Genomic DNA, 17,808 nt, shown 5'->3' on the forward strand with positions numbered 1-17,808 from the left:
AAGATAATAAAAGGACAGACGTTTTTACCGCTGTGTCAATGAAAGGTAAGGATAAGTTGGGTTGGATGGGGTGGGATGGGTGTAAGGAAGGAGAGAAAAGTGAAAGAAAGAGACTAAATAAATACCAGACTTCTGAGAGAAATAGTGATTTTTAGTCCACAACTTTAACTAATAATTTTCTATAGTAAAATTCAAAAGTGTTCATTTTAATCACTTTAGGTAGCAATTGTTGTTTTAGGGGAAACCCTGGAATAAATACATGAGTAATTGCTTGAGTTATATTTAACATTGCTTACCTATGATGCTTTAGAAGCGACTATTTCAGATATTTGTTAGACATCAGAACATGGGTTTACGTAACTTTTAACATCTTAAATGTCTTTTTTGTACACAAAGTAGTTTTCCCTTGCACTCGGAACACTGACGTCCCATTGGTGAAAGAAAATGAGAGACTGGGTAGCTGAGGAAAGGAGACTTCAGGCTGCAAAAGGAAATGAATAACTCTACAATCTAAAACAAACCCAGAAAAAAATAACAAAATATTTCAGAAGAGGAATACGTTTAATTGTAGCCCCAGGAGAGGTAATTTACGTGCCAACAAGTTATGTGGGTTTTATGTGCCTATTAGTTTGCTATTCAATTAAAAAATGTGTACTTACCATGGCAACACCCATCTCCCCTGATACACAGGCTAATTTTGAGTCACGTAGAGCACCTTCTCAAAGCAACACACAAACAAGCCATCAGATTTCAATAGATGCAAATTTCTTTAAAGCATATCATTGAAACAGATGTGCTCCAAATTCTGTTTTTATCTGAGACATGGTTTTTGTGTTTCATGGTAATGATAACTCTGAATTATAAAAGGGCTCTTTAATAAAAATCAAGCTGCAAAATAGTAAGCACCATAAACTAACAAGTGATCTTTAAAAGAGAAATATTTTCATTTATTAAGGAGTAAATTCCATAAATTAAGTGTCCCATTGGTTATGAACTAATTACATTATCTCTTAATTTCTCAAAATATTTGTTTATATTTTCTTTGCATAAGTATAATCCACATATATGAAGAAGAAGAGATGGTGATAATATATTTTCTTTTTTCATCTGTATTCTGAAGAACCAAATTCTAGTAACTATTCTGGTTATTAAAATAGTTATCCTAATATATAAAAAGCCAGGGACTGTTATGACCAAAACAACTGGACAGACAACCGAACAGCAGGCTGCATGGGCGACCAGGCCGGCAGGGGGGTTAGTGAGGGACGAACAAATGACTGAACAGCAGGCTGCGTGGGGAAACCAGGCCAGCAGGGGGGCAGTGAGGGGTGACTAGGCCAACAGGGGAGGGGGCAATTAGGGCTGACCAGGCCAGCAGAGGGGGGCAGTTGTGGGCAACCAGACTGGCAGGGGGCAATTGGAGGCAACCAGGCAGGCAGGCAGGCAGGTGAGCAGTTAGGAGCCAGTGGTCCTGGATTGTGAGAGGGATGTCCGACTGCCTGTATAGGCCTGATCACTGCCTGTATAGGCAGTCGGACATCCCCCAAGGAGTCCCAGATTGGAGAGGGTGAAGGCTGAGCTGAGGGGATCCCCCAATGCATGAATTTTGTGCACTGGGCCTCTAGTATATTGATAAAATGGATGAGACTTATCTCGTGAATTTTAGATGCATTTATGTAAATTTAGTTTATTTTCCTTTTAAAGTATTTGTTTTGCATGCAGGTTTTTATTTATTTTTTATTTTTTTAATATATTTTTATTTATTTCAGAGAGGAAGGGAGAGGGAGAGATAGAAACATCAATGATGAGAGAGAATCATTGATTGGCTGCCTCCTGCACACACCCCCATTAAGGATCGAGCCTGCAACCCAGCTATGTGCCCTAACCAGGAATTGAACTGTGACCTCCTGGTTCATAGGTTAATGATCAACCACTGAGCTATGCCAGTTGGGTTGCATGCAGTTTTTTATATAAAACAAATGCTTCTTGTTACCATTTATACATTAAGAATAAACTATCACTGAAGTAAACAGGTAGCTTAGTGGCTAAGAGCAGGGATTCTACATCAAAACTGTTAGTGTTTGGTTTTAAATTCTACAGTTTAAAAATTGCAGACTATAATCAAATTTTTTAGTCTCTCTTTGGGCCTGTTTTTAATTGATTGTAAAACTGTGTTAACTAATCTTATAAAGCTGATGTGAGTATGGTATGAATTAATATGTAGGGTGTCCCCAAAAATGTACACACACAGTTTGAATAATTACAAGAATAAAGGCAGTACTTATTAAAATACATTTCATTTTCAAAATTGAGCTATCAGCTGTTAAAGTTTGTACACATGTTTGGGACATCCTGCATATTTGTCTTATAATACATTTGTCATCAATGTTATCTCTTTCTTGTAATAAAGGTAAGGTAATCTCATATTTTTAGCAATTCACAGAACACATTTAATTAACTGAATTATAAAGTTCAATTTATACACTATACAAAACAGTATGCATAGAAAACTTAGCCACAAAATAGCATTTGGTAAAAAAGATGTGTCAATTTTCTTCTTCTGTCATAGTTAGGTTAGCTAGTTTGTTTTATTAATAAAATGTTGATAATGTCTAGCCTTACAGGGTTGTTATGAAGAGTTAATGATATAATATAAATCAAGCTTCAACAATGAAAAGCATATGACACTCATTTAATGAGTAAAGTTTTCCTTCATACCTATGGCACAATTTGACAAGATCAGGTATCTCCAAAAATGGAGAGTACATTAATATGTCTAAATATTGTTAAAGTATTGGGTATTTATTAAAAGGAGTAAGTTAATTCTAAAATAAACAGAAGAAAAGATATATAAATTAGGCAGAATCAATGACATTAAAAACAGGATATTAACAGAGAAAATAAATGAATCCAAAAGTTGGTTATCTAAAAAATAATAATAAAATTGATAAGCCTCTAGCCAGGCTAACTAATTAAAAATTACAGAAGACACAAACATAATATCAGAAATGAAAGAGGGGACATTTCCATAGATGCTATGAATATTAAAAAGATAATAAAGAAATACTTTATTAAATGAACATCTCTATGCCCACAAATTTGATACCATAGATAAAATAAACCAACCCCTTGCAAAATACAATCTGCTATAATCATGCAAGTAGATAATCTAAATAGCCTAAATCTATTAAAGAAATTGAATCAATAATCAATAACCTTTCAAAATAGAAAGTTCCAGGCCTAGATGGACTCATTGGTGAATTCTACCAAACATTTAAGAAAGAAATTATACCAATACTTAAAATATCTTTCAGTAAAAAAGAACCAGAAGGAATACTTCTCATCTTATTCTATGAGGCCAGTAATATCCTAATACCAAAACCACAATAAGACTTTAAAAAACACCCAAAAAACTATGGACCAATATCTCTAATAAACATAAATATAAAAATCCTCAACAAAATCTTATCAAATAATTTCAAAAATCTATATATAAAAAAAGATACACCACAAACAAGTAAGATTTATTGCAGTTTTTTGAGGCTGGTTCAACATTCAAAAGTCAGTTAATATACTCCGTTACACCAACAGGCTAATGATAAAAAATCACATGATCACATTACCTGGTCATGAAAATTATTTAGAAATATTCCAGCTTCCATTCATGGTAAACAAACAAAAAAAACAAAAAAACAACTTTTAGCAAACTAGGAATACAGTGGAGCTTCCCCAAGTTGATAAAGAGCACCAACAAGAAAAATAAAAATTGCACTACCATCATTCTTAATAGTGGGAAACCAGCAGCTTTTCTTAGAGGTTCAGATAATGCAATAAGATAATAACATAAAATATAAGTTATACAGATTGGAAAGGAAGAAATAAAACTGTCTTTGTTCAAGGTTGATATAATTATCTATGTAGAATCCAGAATAATTAACCAAAAAACTCCTGGAATAAAAGTGATTATAGCAAGATTGCAGGATGCAAGGCCAATATACAAAAGTTAATCTCTTGTCACTTACCAGCAGTGAACAAGTGGATTTTGAAATTCAAAACAAAATGTCATTTACATTAGCACCTCCCAAATGAAATTCTTAGGTATAAAGGTAACAAAATATGTCTAAATCTATATGATGAAAACTACAAAACTCTGATTAAGGAAATCAAAGAAGAACTTAATAAATGGAGAGATGTTTTAGGTTCATGAGTACAAAATTTCAGTACTGTCAAAATTTCAGTTATCTCAACTTCCCCTATACATTCAATACAATCTTAATAAAAATTATAGCTAATTGACTTGTGGATACCAACAAATTAACTCCAAGTTTATACAAAGAGGCAAAAGACTCTGAATAGCCTGCACAATGTTAAAAAAGAATAAAAATTTGGACTACTGACACTACTCAACATTAAGGCTTTGTATAAAGTTATTGTAATCAAGACAGTATGTTAGTAAATTGATCAATGGAAAAAAAATAGAGAGCCCAGAAATAGACCCAAATAGATATAGTTCACTGATCTTTGGCAAAGGTAATACAATGAAGAAAAGATAGTCTTTTCAACAAATGGTTCTAGAACAGCTAGATATCCACATGCAAATAATAATAATGTTATACAAGGACCTTATACTCTTCCCAAAAATTCAATCAAAATAGTCAGAAACCTAAATTTAAATGCAAAATCATAAAACTCCTAGAAGATAACATAAGAAAATACCTAGGTGACTTTGTGTATGGCAATGATTTTTTAGTTTCAATAGCAAAGGCATATCAATGAAATAAATACTTAATAAACAAACTTATTAGAATTAAAATTAAAAGCTCCTGTTCTGCAAAGACACTGTCAAGAGTAAATAAGACAAGCTATAAACTAGAAGAAAATATTTGCAAAAGATATATCTGATAAAGCACTTCTATCCAAAATATACAAAGAACTGTAAAAACTCAGCAATAAAAAATAAATAACTCAATTATAACAAACATATCTTAACAGATACCTCAACTATAAAGATACATATTTTTTTAAAAAAGCATATTAAAATATGCTCAACAGTATATGTCTTTAGGGATTTACAAATTAAAACACAATGATATACTACTACACATATGTTAAAATGGCCAAAATCCAAAACACTGATAATACCAAATGCTGATAAGAATATAGGACTCTTATTAATTGCTAGTAGGAATAAAAATGATACAATCACTTTGGAAGACAGTTTAGCAGTTTATCATAAAACTCAATATTCTCCTACCATATGATCCAGCAACTACATTCCTTGATATTTACTCAAATAAGTTGAAAACTTCTATCCACAGAGAAACCTCTACACAACTATTTATTGGAGTTTTTGTATTATTATTTTCCAATGTTGGAAGTAACCAAGATGTCCTTTGGCTAGATGAGAAAACTGCAGTACATCCATGCAATGGAATATTTCTCAGCACCTAAGAGAAATGAGTTAGCAGCTATAAAAAACATGGAGGAAATTTAAATGTGCATTACTGATTGAAACAAGCCAATCTGAAAAGGTTGCATACTGCATAATTCCAACCATATGACATTCTAGAAAAGGCAAAACTATGAAAATAGTAAAAAGATCAACGATGCCGGGAGTTGGGGGAAAAAAGAAATGAATAGATAGAGCACTAGGATTTTGGTACAGTAAACAATTCTGTGTAATATGAACTAATAATGGTGGATACATGTCATTAAGAGAACCCACAGAATAAGCTATGTCAATAGTAAAATCTAAGTTAACTATGGAATTTAGGTGATAATGACCTGTTGTTGTAGGTTTATCAATTGTGACAAAAGTGCCACTCTGGTGGGGTTGTTGATAGTGGGAGAGGCTGTGCATGTGTCGGAAAAGGGTATATATGGTTACTCTCTACTTTCTGTTTAATTTATGTTTAATGAATGTAAAGTTACTTTAAAAAATAAAGTCTATTTAAAAAAATGAGAACATTCTAGAGGCCCGAGTTTATCATCTATTATCATCTAAATTATTGAAGCATATCAGTGACAGCCAGCCAACTCAATTTACTATACACTGCTTATGCGAAGAACATAAGCAAATGGTAAAGCAAAGATACAAATACCATGAGTCTGTACTTTAAAATATTCAGAATTTTTCTAACCAATAAACTCTCAGCATCATAAAATCCCTTGGCAATAATCTATGAATATTTGAATTTTAATAGTTCAATGTGCAAGATATTAAATACCTTCTTAAAATATTAATATGTTGTTGTGATGCTGTGCCTATCGGTATTTAGGTTTCATATTTAATAAGCATCTGTGAAAGCATTTAAGAAAGAAAATAATTCCTATATATGAAGATGGAAACACGATAGAAACAATCTCCTGCAGGGCCTTTAAGACATTTTGTTTTCTTTTTTACTAAATGCAATAGGAAATAATTGAAAAATTTTAATCAAGGAAATCATATTATTAGATTTGTAATTTAAAAAGGTCACTCTGGGTGCTTTATGAAGAATGTAGTCAATAAAATACACAACGATGTAGGTGTCTAACATGAGCCAGGCAGGAAAGTTTAGGCCGTGCTGAGATTTCAAAAAATCAGTATGTGACAAAAGCAAGAAATGCAGAAACAAGGACAAATATAAAGTGCATGAGCATAATGAAATAAGCATGGGAAACTTTTCTTTAAAGAAATATTGCTAATAAAGACATAGTGACATGCTAGTGGTCATGAAATGCTCCCTGACAATGCACAGAGAATGGCCAAAAGTAAATATGTTGATGAAAAAGTTGAAAGCTATTGATGATAAAATAAGTAAAATTTAACTTAAATGTTATTATAAGTCTATCTTAGAATGAAACAAGATAGTTAAAAGTGAAGCAACAAATACAGACATAAACCATGAACAATTTCTTTAGGGAGAGAGGGGAACATAAATATACAAAGGAAAAGGCTAAGTTGCAAAATAAATCAATAGAATTTCACACATAGATACAATCTCATAAAATATTTGACTTTCCATAATAAATGAAAAAAGTTATATAGGCCCCTAAGAAAATAATAGATTGCCTGCAAAGGTTAAAATTTCCAATTCTAATAAATGCAGGAAGAAATAAGAAAACTATAACCCAAGTATTTTTTATATAGATCTAAGTATAAAAAAGAATAATAGGAAAAAAAAACCAAAAACAAAAACCTCAATATACAGAAAATAAATAAATAAATCAGAAAATTTACTACATACATCAAATTTTATAAAATAATACTTAACAACTACTCTTGCTAAGAGGTAATAAGTAAATGTATATATTTATAGATACAGATATAAAATAACAGGAAACTAGAACTAGGTATTTTTTCTTGCATATTTAGACAATAAATTAAATAATTTGACATATGTTAGCTAGAGTAAATAACCATTCTGAATCAATCAGCATACTTTCCGCAGCACGTCTTTCTCAAGCATTTTCTCAGTTCAAAGAAATTTATTTATAAATTCCCAACTTTGCCCCACAGTTCAGATAGACCAGTGGTCAGCAAACTGCGGCTCGAGAGCCATATGCAGCTCTTTGGCCCCTTGAGTGTGGCTCTTCCACAAAATACTGACTTCTGCTCATAGGCCATGAAGTTTCAATTGTACTGTACATGCGCGCCCGCACATGGTATTTTGTGGAAGAGCCACACTCAAGGGGCCACAGAGCCACATGTGGCTCACCAGCTGCAGTTTGCTGACCACTGAGATAGACCATATTGCAAATTTTGATATCCACTAAGACAATAACAAACATTGTATTAATCCAGTAATCATGTAAATGGCTAAACTATTTACTTAATTGGAACACTGTGGGAAAATTACCACACATAAATTTTTTTCTGATTCTCTCAAATTCTAAATAAAATTAAAATTGATTTGAAAATCACATTTTTCATTTTCTCTGTCAAGAAACATGATAGTGAATAGAGCATTGGCCTGTGGACTGAAAGGTCCTTGGTTTGATTCCAGTCAAGGGCACATGCCCAGGTTGTAAGCTCAATCCCCAGTGGGGGTCGTGCATGAGGCAGCTGATCAATGATTCTCTCTCATCATTGATGTTTCTATTTCTCTCTCCCTCTCCCTTCCTCTCTGAATTATATATATTATATAATCTACACTAATAAAAGAGAAACATGGTAATTGGCGTACGACCGCTACCCTTCCCATTGGCTAATCAGCGTATCCTTATGCAAATTAACTGTCAGCCAAGATGGCTGCCAGCAGCCAGGCAGCTGGAAGCGAACATGAGGCTTGCTTGCTCCCGTGACTGCAGACTGCAACGTTCCCCGCCTGACTTGCAGGCCTCTGAGCTGGCAGTTTGAAACATTCTAACAAATATAGCCGGCTGGGATCTCAGAGCTGAAGTTATACATTGTTTCGATTATAGAACGGCAAACAAACCAGCAGCGGAAGCCTCAGAGCTAGAGCCAAAGCTAAAGCTGGCCCAGAAGAAAAAAAAAAAAAGAAAAAAAGGAGTGGTTGGGAGCTTCAGTCAGCCTGAAAGCAGCCCTCAGCCCCTCACCCAGACTGGCCAGGCACCCCAGTGGGGACCCCCACCCTGAAAGGTGTGTGACCAGCTGCAAACAGCCATCATCCCCTCATCCAGGCTGACCAGGCACCCCAGTGGGGACTGCCACCCTGATCCAGGACACCCTTCAGGGCAAACCAGCCAGTCCCCAGGCCTCTATCCTATATAGTAAAAGGGTAATATGCCTCCCAGCACCGGGATCAGCGGAGCCAAGAGGTCTCCTGGCACCAGATCAGCATGACAGGGTGCAGCGCCCAAACCCCCTGATCGCCCTGCGGCTCTGTGTGTGACAGGGTGTGGCATCCCAACCCCCTGATCGGCCCTGCTCTGTGTGTGACGGGGGTGGCGCCCCAACCCCCCCCATGGGCCCTGCTCTGTCTGTGACGGGGTAGAGCCATAACCTCCCCATCGTCCCTGCCCTGAGTGTGACAGTGGTGGCGCCCCACCCCCTGATCCACCCTGCTCTGTGTGTGACAGGGGGCGGTGCCCTAACTCCCCTATCGGCCCTACTCTGTGCGTGATGGGGGAGCTCCCCAACCCCCTGATGGGCCCTGCTCTGTGCATGAGAGGGGGGTGGGGGGGGCAGTGCCCCAACCCCCTGATTGGCCCTGCTCTGTGAGTGACAGGGGGCAGCGCCCCAACCCCCTGATTGGCCCTGCTCTGTGCATCACAGGGGGTGGTGCCGCAACCTCCCCATTGACCCTGCCTTGAGTGTGATAGGGGGCGGTGCCCCAACCCCCCAATCAGCCCTACCCTTAGCATGACTGAGGGTGGCATCACAACCTCCCAATCCACCCTGCTCTGTGCATGACAGGGGGCGGAACCCCAACTCCCTAATCAGCCCTGCTCTGAGCCCGACCAGGGGCTGCACCTAGGGATTGGGCCTGCCCTCTGCCACCCAGGAGCAGGCCTAAGCCAGCAGGTTGTTATCTCCCGAGGGGTCCCAGACTGTGAGAGGGCACAGGCTGGGCTGAGGGACCCCCTCTTCCCCCCCGAGTGCACAAATTTTTGTGCACCAGGCCTCTAGTAAATATATATATTTAAAAAAGAAACATGAACAATGAATTTATGCATTATTAAAACTCATAAAGTTGATTCAGTCATTGAACTTTTTAATTGTGAAAAGTCCATAACCTCTCAGTTGAACATATTTTCTACTTTGAGTCCAGCTTCATATCTTGCTATTATGATACTAGAGGCCAGGTGCACAAAAATTTGTGCACTCAAGGGTGGGGGGAGGTCCCTCAGCCCAGCCTGTGCCCTCTCACAGTCTGGGATTACCATCTGCTGGCTGAGGCCTGCTCCCCAGGGAATTGGGCCTAAGCTAGCAATCAGACATACCTCTGGCAGCCCGGCAGCCCTCAGGGGATGTCCACTTGCCAGCGGGAAGTAGACCTAAGCTGAAGTTGGACATCCTTAGGGCTGCTGAGGAGGCAGGAGAGGCTCCCACCACCACCGCTGTACTGACAACCATCAGCCTGGCTGGTGGCTGAGCAGAGCTCCTCCATGTGGGAGCTCACTGACCACCATAGGGAAGCTCCTGCATTGAGTGTCTGCCCCCTGGTGGTCAGTGTGTGTCATAGTGACCAGTCATTCCCAATCTTTCTGCTGTTAGGGTCAGTTTGCATATTATCCTTTTACTATATAGGATAGAGTCCTGGTGCACGGGTGGGGCTGGCTGGTTTGCCCTGAATGGTGTCCCGGATCAGAGTGGGGTCCCGCTTGGGTGCCTGGCCAGCCTGGATGAGGGGCTGAGGGCTGTTTTCAGGCTGCCCGCACCCCCTTCAGGTTGGGGGTCCCCACTGGGGTGCCTGGCCAGCCTGGATGAGGGGCTGATGGCTGTTTTCAGGCTGCCCGCACCCCCTTCAGGGTGGGGGTCCCACTGGGGTGCCTGGCCAGTCTGGATGAGGGGCTGAGGGCTGTTTTCAGGCGGGCCAAGCCTGTAACTGAAGCTCCCAGTCTCTCCTTTTTTTATTTTTATTTTTATTCTGGGATTTATTTACCTTCTGTAATTGAAACTTTGTTGCGGCTCCAGCTCCGAGGCCAGCTGGCTGAAAGCAGGTATCTGGGGTTTGTTTAGCTTCTATAATTGCAACATTGTTGCTTAGAGTGCAGCTCAGAGCCCAGCCACAGCAGGCGGGGAACCTCGGCTTCTTCCATCGCCCGGGCAACGAAGCCTCATGCTCGCTTCAGCTGCATGGCTGCCAGCCGCCATCTTGGTTGGCAGTTAATTTGCATATCACCCTGATTAGCCAATGGGAAGCGTAGCAGAGGTATGGTTAATTACCATGTTTGTCTATTATTAGATAGGATGAGTTTTGATTCAGAATGCTTAAAAATCATTGTCATTATCTCATAAGGTTATAAAAAGTGCATTTAAAATCAGTAAATAAGTTTGGTAACATTTTAACAGTGATAAAAACTAAATATTTAAAAATATTTGTTCTATTTATTTTTAAATTTTCTGTAATGAAATTATGACATTGACTATATAATCACAAATTTGATGTTTTTAAAGGGAAGGAATATAATTTTATATATATTTTACCTAAATTCTAAAAATCAGTAGACACGAAAGGAAAAAGGAATACTCTAGAATGGTAAAATTTGGTAATTTGGGGAAGTATATTTTGAGTAATTGTTTCCATTTCTACTTCTTATATTTTTCTATTTTTACAATAAAGATATTGTGATGGAAATCATGTTTATTAAACATATGACGGCATATATTATGCACCCTGGATGGTGTAGCCTAGTAGATAGAGCATCAGCCCTCACACCCAAGGGTCATGGGTTCAATTCCCAGTCAAGAGTATGTACCTGGGTTGTGGGTTCACTCCCTACTCTGGTCAGGGCCAGTGTGCGAGGCAACTAATCAATATGTCTCTCTCACATTGATGTTTCTCTCTCTTCCTTTCTCTCCCCTCTTCTTCCATCCCACTCTTTCTGAAAAGCAATGGGAAAAATATCAAGTGAGGATTAAAATAATAAAAGCATAAATATGCAAAAAGAAAAAATGTACCTAACTACTATTTTTTAAATATAGTTGTTATGCAATAGTATATTAGTTTCAGATATACTACATAGTGGTTCAACATTTATATACCTTACAATGTGATCACCACACTAACTCTACTGATCATCTCTCACTGTGCAAAGTTATCACTATATTAGTGACTATATTCCCTTTCACCTTTTTCACCCATCCCCCTCTGTCCTCCAACTCTGGCAACCATCAGTTTGATCTCTGTTTCAAAAAGTTTTGTTTTGCTTGTTCATATATTTTGTTTTTTCAGATTTCACATATAAGTGAAACCATACAGTATTTGACTTTGTCTGACTTAGCATAATAGCCTCTAGGACTACTGAAGAGAAAATATTTGCAAATGATAAATTTGATAAGAGATTGATATCCAAAATTTATAAAAATAAAAAAAGAAACCTCATACAACTCAATAAAAAAATCAAATGAAAAGTGGCACAGGATATGAAGAGACATTTCTCCAAAGAAGACATATAGATGCTAGCAGACATATGAAAAGATGCTCAACATCCCTAATCATCAGGGAAATGCAAATCAAAAGTACAATGAGGTACCTAGATAGTCTTAAAAAAAGAACCAATATGGAGTACTTATAGTAAAGACATCAATAATTATAATAATTATTATTATTTATAGCATAATTAATTATAAGAAATTAATATATTACTTATATGAATATATAATTAGAATGTATTAGAACTATAATAATTACCACAATCAGTATTAATACTGCCATTAATGTAATCATGATTATAACAAATTTGTGTTAGCAATTAGATTAGATAGAAATTTCAGTATATAGTCACCTCATTTATAATACAGATAATATTGAAGTTAGTGAAATAAGAGTGATCTTTTGAATGATGTTGGATCAACTCCATATCTATATGTGAAAAAAATATCTTGAGCTTTATATCATGCTACACAAAACATTCAATTATAGACCAATAATCAACCTGAATGTGGATAGTATGACAACATACATTTAAAGAGAAAGTATAATAGTCCCCCCTTATTGAAGGTTTCACTTTCTCCAATTTCATTTACTCACAGTCAAATATTAAATGGACAGTTTTGGGAATACACAATTCATGATTTAAATCGCACACCCTTTTGCGTAGTGTGATGAAATCTTGTGCACTCCCACTCTGTCCTGATCCAATGTAAATCATCCATTTGTCAAGTAGATCCATACTGCATATGCTACCTGCCTGTTAGTCACTTAGTAGCCATCTTGGTGATCAGAGTGACTCTCCTGGTGTCACAGTTCTGTGTTCAAGTAAACCTTATTTACTAAACAATGACTCAAGACCCACTAGTAATGTTGCTGGCAATTCAGGGATGCCAAGAAGAAGCCATAAAGTGCTTCTCTTAAGTGAAAAACTGAAAGTTCTCCATTTAATAAGAAAAAAATGTATATTGAGTTTGCTGAGCTCTACAATAAGACCAAATCTTTTATCCATGAAATTGTGACGAAGAGCAAAGAATTTTGTGAAGGCTACCTCAAACCACAAACATTATGGCCACAGTGATTGTAAAGTGCTTAGTGAAGATGACAAAGGCAATACATTTGTGGGAAGAAAACATGAACAGAAAATCTGTTCTGACTAAAGGCAACGTGTTGTGTATGAGCCTATCCAAAGACTTTAGCAAGGGATCTCTAAAATGAGTGACATGAAGCCATTTACTGCTTACGTCGATTCAAGAATAGATTTAGACTGAAAAATAATTTTAAAAAATTACTGGAGAGGCTGTGTCTGCTGATGAAGAAGCTGCTGCCACATTTCTGACAGAGTTTGAAAAGTTAATTAGTACTATCCATGATTTCAGGCATCCAATGGAGATTTTGGAACAAATTCTTCATGGATGGGGATGGAGAGCTATTTTATAGAAAAACTTTGGGCTAGGCAACTATTTTTCTTAAGCTGGTTGTGTAAAGCACAATTTTTAAAATCACAAATAAATTGGACTATAATAAAATTAGTAAGTGTTCTTCATTAAAATATACCCGTTAGGTAATTCCACATATGCCTGACACAACCAGTCTCCACTGATAGAAGTTAATAAAGCAATGAAACATAAGGGAGGGTGTGACATGAACATCACATGAAAGGCTGTAAGATATAATCATGTATTTCTTGATATTGGGACTAGTTTTAAAGTATGTTCAGTTTAAGAAAAAAATCATGATGATATCCTTTTAGCTACTTTTCTGTATATATGTTTTACTTTAAAAAAAAGTAAAAAATGTAAGAATATGTTTTATTTATATATAACTAGAGGCCCGGTGCATAAAATTCATGCATGGGGTATGTGTAGGGGGGTGTCCCTCAGCCTGGCCTGCACCCTCTCCAATCCGGGACCCCTTGGGTGATGTCAGACTGCCGGTTTAGGCCCAATCCCACACTGGCAGTCACACATCCCTCTTGCAATTCGGGACCGCTGGCTCCTAACCGCTCACCTGCCTACCTGCCTGATCACCCCTAACCACTCTGCCTGCCTGCCTGATTGCCCCCAACTGCATCCCCTGCCTGCCTGATTACCCCCAAATGCCACCCCTGCTGGCCTGATTGATGTTGGGGGGCCGATTGAGGGCAGGCCGGCCATGGGGAGGGGCTGTGGTCAGTGGGTCAGCCAGCCCTGCCCCTGATCAGGGTGGGGGGGCCAATCTGGGGCCGGGCAGGGGAAGGGGCTGCAGGAGATTGGCTGGCTGGCCCTGCCCCCTATTGGGGTGGGGAGTTGCGATCAGGGGCAGGCAGCCATGGGGAGGATCTGTGGGCCTATTGTGGTGGGGCAGGCTGATCAAGGGTGGGGCTGGTGGGGGGTGGGGGGAAGAGGAGGGCCAACCAGCTCTCTTTTTTTTTGGCAACTTTAAGACTTTTATTTGTGGTGCCTGTGCTATGTCTCAAAAATACCATCTCCCCCTGCCTGGGTCAGCGTTGGGGAAGGGGCAGCAAAAAATAGAATACATCCCTCCCTATTGCACAGGAACCCTATATACAGGCCACCTGGTCCAGGCCGGTGGGATGCTTGGCACATTCTTGGATCCCTGCTCAGGGGCTGGAGGGGTGACTGGTGGCAGCACACGTGAAAGGGGACCACTGGGTGCCACTCTGGTCCTCGCTACTGGTTCTGGCACTTCTTGGTCGTGCCTGCAGCCCTGGTCCCCTACCTGGCTCAGCCTCCCGTCTCCATCCTGGCCTCAGATGGCCCCCTTAGCTCCTGGGGGCTCTGTCCTCCCCTACCAGCCTGGAGGTCCCAAGGGGAGGTTATGGCTTCTCAGAGGCTCCCCAGCAGCTCTGTCACTCGTGTTCACATAGGGGAAGGGGTGCATGTGGCAGAAGCAGCTGTATAAATGTGGATGCAGGGGCAAGTCCTTTGGGGTCACTTGGACAGTTTGCTGATGACGTGGATCGGGGCCGTGTTCTCCTCCTTGAGGTGCTGGTTGTCAGCCTGGAGGTTGGACAGGCCCTTCAGCTCCTCTTCCAGCTCAGTGGCCTTGTGCTCCAGGGCCCTGCACTCAAATCTCTCCAGCTCCAGGAGGGCTGGCCTCTCTGCAAAGCGCTCCTGCCTCTGCGTGGTGTGCTCCAGCTCCACCTTGAGCTGCTCCAGCCGTCTAGTTCAGGGCCTCGCAAAGTCTCTAGTTCTCAACGCGCAGCTTTGCGTAGAGCTTCCTGAAGCCTCCCTCGGGCTCTTCCGATTTGGGCAGGGGTCCTGGGTTTAGGTGTTGCTGCCTCTGGAGGGGAAGGGCTGGGTTCTGGGCTGATGTCAGTTGGCTTCACATCCTCCCCCTTGGCATGCCCTCTCCTCTTCTTGCCAACTCTGGGGTGCCCCTAGAGGCCTGTGGTCCCTGTCCCTGCCCAGCAGGTGCCTCTACAGTGGGGCCTTGACTTACGAGCTTAATTCATTCCATGAGGGAGCTCGTAACTCAAATTACTCGTATGTCAAATCAAAAAGTGAACGAGTGAGACACGTGATGCTGGGCTGATGTTGTGGCGTTCACTGTGACTTTCGCTGTGCCAACTAGCAGTGGGGTATCTGAAGCTGGCTCGTAACCCGAATTTTAGCTCGCAACTCAAAGCAAAAAATTGGCTGAGAGACGGCTCGTAGTTGGGACACTCGTAAGTCAAGGCCCCACTGTACACTCTGGGCAGGGTCATCAGAATTCTCAACCCCATGGACTCGGGGCTGCCAGGAAGGGTCCAGGCTCTGTGCGGCCTGCTCTTGATGGGGATGGGAGAGTCCGATCTGGGGCAAGTGGGCAGGGGGGAGGGGCTTAGAGGTTGGCCCAAGGCCCCAACCCCTGATCGGCTGGTATGCTGGCTACAATGGGTGTCATAGGGACTGGCCCAATCAGGGCCATCTTCTAAGGGTTTGTGTCTCCGCTGGCTCCGGCCCCAGCAGCACAGCACCACTGCTGCAGGGCTGGGGCCCGGATCCCCCTGTGAGGTTGTTCTCTCTAGCTCTAGGCTGTGCCTCCGTGTTATTCTCTCAGGCTTGGGGCTGCGCCTGGCCCTCCTCCTGAGCTGGCCGTGACCCTTACAACGTCCTGAACTAATTTGCATATTACTTCTTTATATATATAGATGTAATCATAATAAGTTTCAAAATTTGGAAAGGACTTGCTGCAATGCATTTTTAGACATTCATTAATGTGACTTAGAAATTTTAATTAGGCAATAGAAGATAAATTTGATATATGTTTCTTTTAAAATTTTTGAGGTGAAATTCACCTAATAGAAAATTAACTGTTTTAAAGTGAGCAATTTTATTGCATTTAGTACAGTCACAGTGTTGAGCAATCACTACCTTTGTCTAGTTCCAAAACACTTCCATCACTCTAACATAAAACCCCATGGCCAGTAAGCAGATTCTCCCCATTCCTACATACCATCAGCCTCTAGCTACTACCAATTTGTATCTGTTTTTATGCATTTACCTATTCTGGATATTTCATATGGATTGAACCATTCAATATGTGATTTTTTGTGTCTAACTTCTTTCACTTAGCATAATTTTTTTTAGTTTTATTGATAGGTAGTATGTATCAGTGCTTCATTCCTTTTTTTTGAATTAGTAATACTCTATCGTATGTATATATCATGATATGCTTATTCATTCATCTGTTTATGGACATCTGGTCTGTTTTTTTGGCTATTGTGACTAGCACCACTATGAACTTGCATGTATATGCATTTGCTTGAGTGCTTGCTTTCAATTGTTTTGGTATGTTTTAGGAGTTGAAATGTTCAATCATATGGTAATTATATGTTTAACATTTTGAGCAAACTCCAAACTACTTTCCACAGCAGCTGAACCAGTTTACAGAAGATTCTAAATGCATATTAATTTTTGATATTTTATGTTTCTTATTGAGAAAAATTACATTTAGGTAAAATTTACATGCAGTGAATTGCAAGGATATTAAGAGAACATCTTAATGAGTTTTGGCAGGTGTATTCAACCATGTAACCAACATCCTAATCTATATGGAGAACATTTCCATCACTGCAGAGAATTTCCTAATACTCCTTTCTATATCAACATTATTCTAATTTTCTATAGTTCAACTTTTTCTTCATTTTTATTGATGCTAAATAATACTTTGTATGAATATACAATTTGCTTATGCATTTTCCAGTTCATGGGAATTTGTTTCTTATTTTTTATTTTTATTTTGTGATTATGAATAAAGCCAAAATCAACAAGCTGTGTGTGTGTGTGTGTGTGTGTGTGTGTGTGTGAGTGTGTGTGAGTGTGTGTGTGATGTTTTCATTTTGGAGAGGTAAATGCCAAAGAATAGAATTGATAGGTCATAGGGTAGATGTGTAATTGACTTAATAAGAGATTGTCAGTTTTCCAAAGTGGTTGTAACATTTTACAGTGTACCAGTAATATGCAAAAGTACCAACTATTCCTCACACTTGACAGCATTTGTTCTTGACAGTCTAAATTTTAGCTACTCTAGTGGGTGGAAAGCCATTATATCACTGTAGTTTCAATTTGATTTGCTCTGATGATGGATGATGTTGAGCAATTTTTCATATTCTTATTAACCATTTGCTTATTAAGCTTTTTGTATAATATACACTGAGTGGCCAGGTTATTATGACTGGCCAGATTATTATGACCACCCTATCAGTACTTTGTTGGGCCACCTTTTGCTTTCAATACTGTGGCGATTCTTCTTGGCATTGACTCCACAAGATGTTGAAAGG

This window comes from Myotis yumanensis, unplaced genomic scaffold (genome assembly GCF_028538775.1).
Source record: "Myotis yumanensis isolate MYYU_CA2020_CCGP unplaced genomic scaffold, mMyoYum1.0.hap1 SCAF_2, whole genome shotgun sequence".
Classification (NCBI taxonomy): Eukaryota; Metazoa; Chordata; class Mammalia; order Chiroptera; family Vespertilionidae; genus Myotis; species Myotis yumanensis.